This window comes from Octodon degus, unplaced genomic scaffold, assembly GCF_000260255.1.
Source record: "Octodon degus isolate 3935 unplaced genomic scaffold, OctDeg1.0 scaffold00097, whole genome shotgun sequence".
Taxonomy (NCBI): Eukaryota; Metazoa; Chordata; class Mammalia; order Rodentia; family Octodontidae; genus Octodon; species Octodon degus.
This window is the reverse complement of record NW_004524673.1, coordinates 10,664,486-10,670,226: the sequence shown is the minus strand read 5'-3', so window position 1 is coordinate 10,670,226 and position 5,741 is coordinate 10,664,486.

The window sequence follows — 5,741 nt, the reverse complement described above, 5'->3', positions numbered from 1 at the left end:
AAAGACAACAGAAAAGGGCGACAGTTTTTAGCAGGAGAGAGTGAGGAGTTGTTAGGAAAGCTGCAGGTTACTTTGAGACACTCGCCCCAAATGTATTAGAAGAACTGTAAAAATCTGCCATAGAAGGAATGATGATCCACAGTCAGAAAAGTTACTGCAGCTTAAACAGGAAACCCTTCTGGGTCAGGACTGTCATAGCCACAGTTGGCAAAAAGGGCAGCTATTTAGTAATGCAATGTAGTGTCAATTAGATGTACATTCTTGTGGTCTTTTATCTGTTGTAGCTTTGTCTTTTTCTTTCTTTTCATTACATCAGGTATATTTCCTTGTAAATTGTGGTAGTGGTACCAGGAGTAAAACATTAAGGAATTTTCAACTTTAAAATAAATAAATAGATCGGAGCAGGCCCCCAGTAAATGAATAAATAAATAAATCGAATAAAAATCTGCTTTAATTTTACCATTAATGGTAATTGTTAAATATCAGCTGGTATCTAGCTAAAAATAGACATTTTATAGGTACCATCTATTATTTGCTATTCTCATTGCTGAGACAAAGTAGTCAACATCCAAAGTTAAAGGAGGAAAGGTTTATTTAGCTCAGTTTATGGAGGTTTCAGTCCATAATCTCCTAGCTCCAGGGCAGGGTAGCACATGGCAGAGGGATGTATGTTCATGGCAGTGTAAGGCAATGAAAACAACAAGAGACCTAACAGTGTCTCTATTCCCCTTTTATACTCAATTTAGGCTAATGGGATTAGAAGGGTACCAAGCCAGTCAGTGGGCTGATTTAGTACTCACACACTCTTAATCTTAGATTCAGCCACCTCTGGCAAGGCCTTGCCTAAGACTGCATATAGCTTTGAGGGCATGTCTTGACACAAACTATAACACAAAAAAGAAATAATTTTTCTGAGTGACCAAATTTTCCTCAATGATTAAAATCTATATGTTATGAAATAGAAACAGATTTGAAGCCAGACAGTCTGATTTGGTCACCAACCCTACAACTGGCTTGATAGATGTCATACCGAACAGACTGTTACTAATATCTGCAATTCTCTGCTTTTAGAAAGGTAAGACAATATCCACCCTCTTAAGACTACATATAAATTAAAGCAAATAACATTGTATATGGCCCATGAAATTGTCAACAAGTTGTTTTTCCAACTTTCTCTGAAGTTATGCACCAGTTTTAATTCATCTTTTGAAAAGTATAAGTAAAGCAGGACTTTGACTAGTATTGAAAAAAGGGATAATTCAAAAAATTGTAAAGATAATGTTAAGCTAGATCTAGTTCTGCAAATGTGACCTTCAGTGGTAGATAAATGTTCACATATATTCCAACACTGGAGAAGCAAAAGAGAGAGAGATAAAGATTTAATATTACAGCTTACTATAAATAGTACAGATTTGACTTTTGAAAATATACATAGCCATTGCAATGAGCAAGAATATCACTATCAACTCCACAATTTGCCTTGACATTCAGTCTCTAATCCCCTCTCTAAATTGCAAAAGTGGACATAACAATTTGGCTTCCTCTCCTGTAGAAATACAGCAACTATGATGAATGCAAATAGATTTTTGAAGAAACAGTTCATGTGAAAAGCTTTCTGATGGCCCATGCCCAGAATCAATCACAGGAGAAGGATAGTTACAGTCTCTTGTATTTTTCTGTTGGCACACTTCACAGATACAGTAAAAGATGACATTATTTTGCATTATATGAAACATGCACACATATTCCTCAGTTGAATGTATTTTCCACTTTTTTTTGGCATGAAACTAAAACTCATAGTTTTCTATCCCCAATGTACTTAAAAGAAACTCTTTGGGCCACAGAGATAGCTCAGTGGTCTAAGTGCTTGCCTAGGCAAGTGCAAAGACATGGATTCTATCCTGGTACCACTTGCCACGCTGGCCCTGCCATGCACGTGGTGAGCTGACCACCAAGGTCAGGCATGATGGCACATGCCTGTAATCCCAGAACTGGAAGAGCTAAAACAGGAAGAATACTACAAGTCTAAGCTGCATAGTAAGACCCTCAGTCAAATACATAAAAAATCAATCAATCAATCAATGAAAAAGTAAACCTTGAAGTGTATCCAGAAAATATATCCCTGTATTTCATGAAAATCCTGAGCATCACTATAGTTCACAATCATAAGCCTAATGTATGTATTTCTGTTAAGGTATTCACACTTCTTTCTTTGGAAAGTGTCATTACTTTTATACTTCTTTGCTTAATTCCAAAACCTAAGAATTAACCCTTCTCTTGTGATTCTCAGTGAATCCCTAAAGCTACAAAATTTTCGTTCAATACACCTCAGTCTACTCACAAAACATTATATTAAGTCAACAAAAGAAAATTTTCATGTTTTACTTGGCAGAGAATTAATGGTCTCAATGTACTGTAACACTAAAGTTATATCAGTTGTTCATAGTCTATTTACACATGCAGACCCTCACATACATCTGAAAACTGTCTAAGTAGACAAATCCAGTTGACTTCAAAATGCAAACTGATTCCACATTGAATAACGGAATTATAAACATCACTTCCTCCACCAAGCTGAGGTTTATGTAAGCACCCCATGCGTCTTCTAAGGAAACCTGAGCTTCAGAGAACCTGCCTGTCCAATTGTAATGCCCTAAAAAACTACATACTATAAAAACTTTTGCTTGTTCTGAAAATAGTGATCATAATTAGTCTTGCAAATCAGTGTTTCCATTCATCAGTATGACAAAATAACTTGTTAAATACCATGCTTAATTTACATATCCAAGAATCAACAAAAGCTTCATCTACTATTTATTTGATTACATTCTTTTAGGATAAAAAATGCAGCTCATTGGCTGGCTGCCACTCTCCAAAATATAGAAGGTAATTAGAACTATACTGCTGTCATATCTTCAGAGCAAAAAAAAATTTGCTTTCTGAGAAAATATGCCACCTTATCTAGCTCTTCTTTTGTAAGTGTTATGATATTGAGACTTCTAGAATAAATAAAATAATTTTTTAAATTGAGTAAATAAAAAAAATCAGAAGTAATTTCTAATGATTAATTTAACAAAATATTTGAAATTAGGGGCTGGGAGATAGCTCAGCGGGCTAAGGGCCTGCTTGGCAAGCGTAAAGACCCACGTTCAGGGACTGGTGAGATGGCTCAGTGTCTAAAGCACCTACTTAAAACAGGCTTAGCAAAGCACAGGGACCGCGGTTCAATTCCCCAGCACCACATGCTAGCCAGCCCCGCCCCCTGGTGGGCTGAGCTGGCCACACACACACACACACACACACATAAATAAATTAATTAAATTTTTAAAAAAAGACCGACGTTCAATCTCTAGTATCACATTCTGTGCCATCCTGAGGATCTTGGGCATGCAGTGCTGGCCACCAAAACCAGGTGTGGCTCATGCCTGTAATCCCAGCACTGTAGAGTCTGAGACAGGAGGATCACTAGAAGCCCAACCTGCATAGTAAGATCTTATAGGAAATAAATAAATAAAGCTTTAAAAGTTTGAAAGTATATATTCTTCATATATATTTATAAATACTTTACTTTTACATATAATAAAGGATAAAAATAAATGCTCAGTTTTAGGATTTTTTTGAGGGAGAATCTTGCTATATAGTTCAGGCTAGCTTTAAACTCATTTAGAGCAGGCTGACCTAGAACTTGCAGCAATCCTCCTGCCCCAGCCTCCTTAGTGCTCATTTTTAACACTATGAACACCACTGTCATAGGCCTAACTAATTATTTTGAAGTGATATTAAACTACACTGACTGAAAGAATTATTCTGATATTCTAATTATACCAAAATATTTTGGGGTAAACAGCAAGAAAAATGTATCAAATGTATGAGAAAATATAAAAAAAATTAAGACAGGACTACCTTTAGGTACCTATTACTTCTGTACTTTCATGAACATCTTCTATTGTGTGTTATGTTTTTTCCCACTTTTAAACAATATTCTCATTTATGTCTTTCTGGTAAAGCCATAATAATTTAATTTAAATCAACATACCATGGTTATTAGATTCAACTCTTTTGTGGATAGTAATTCTTCATAATTGTTTTATCTGAAAGGAAAATGTCGAATTACTTTGAAAAATACAGTAATTTTTCAATAATAAATATATTTTTCAAACAACTAGAGTACTTCAAATCTTTAGCTCCAACAAGGTCATAATTCCTTGTGGAACTTAAGGTGGGGGACAAGTTCATTGAAGGAAATTATCATTTGCAGCCTGATCTTAGAATGAAAAATCATAAATTTTTGACATGATGGTGAAATTACATAACATGATAGGTGTCATTTGCATTGGAAAATATACACTTAAATCACATCTAAAATTACATTTAAAATTGACAACTGTCTCTTTAATAAATGCATTAGTGCTGACATACTATGTATCAGATATAATGATAATGGCTGAAAAATAAGCAATAAATAGGAACAAATAAATTTTTCCTTCTCTTACAAATCTTAAACTTTAAGAAGGAAAATAGAAGAAGATTCCAACTTCACTCATCACTTATACTGAGGACAACAGGGTATCTTTCAAGTAGTTAATAGAATTAGTAGGGCTTGCCCAAGGAACCTCTGAATTATATTTGGGAATATTAAAAACATGAACTAAAATGTGAAGAGTAGGTAAGAGTTTAAGGAAGCCAGTATTTTATTCTTGCTTTCTTTGGTTGATAAAAAGTGTTAATACAACTAAGATCTAAAAATTTGAAGCTACTGAAAGAGAACAACTGAAACACTTCAACAGACTGGACAAATGAATGACTTCCTATTTGAATAGGACTCTAATAGTACAGGAAATAACATCAAGCATGGACGAATAGATCTGTATCAAATTAAAATGTGGACTATAGATAATAATTAGCAGAATAGGAGAAAAAAAATTTCCAGCTAGTCTTCCAACAGTGGATTACTAACCAGAATATATAAAGAACATAACAGCTGTCTTATACCAAAGTATTTTAGTTTTTATTCTCATTGCTGAGAAAATATATCCAAGACCCAACATTGAAGTGGGAAAGGTTTAGACTGTTCAGAGGTAGGTTTCAGTCAGTATTGGCTGACTCTGAGGCAAAGTGGCACATAGCAGAGGGGCAACAATTCATGCTAGCAGAAGAGAAAAAAAGCAACAAGAGAGAAGCAGACTCTTTCTGTCTCACATACTATATCCTGGTGACTCCCCCTATAGCAGGCACAGTACTCACACCACTAATCCTAGCATTAGACCATGAATCAATCACAAAATCTAAGGGCTGGGGATATAGCTCAGCAGCACAAGTGTCTGTCTGGCAAATGCAAGGTCCTGAGTTTGGTTCCTGTTTTTTTTAAAAAAGGGAGATTTTTCAATAAATTAGCATTAGAGGTCCCATCCAAATGACAAAATCTACATTTATGCATCTCTGAAAAGCTCACTCCCCAGTGACTGCATGAGGCTTTGGGTGACTTCCAGATACAAAACAGAAAAAGAACAAATAGCCTAATCTAGCAAATGGACAAATGAACTGGGTATACCTTTTTCAAAAGAATTATAAATGACAAATATATTAAAGAATATTTGACATCTTAAGCTGTTAGTGTAGTGTGTTCAAACTACATAAGATTATATCTCTCCTAATTATAATAGCTATTATCAAGAATATAAATAATGGGCTGGCTAAATAGCTCAGCAGATTAAAGAACCTGCTTAGGCAGACACAGGGGC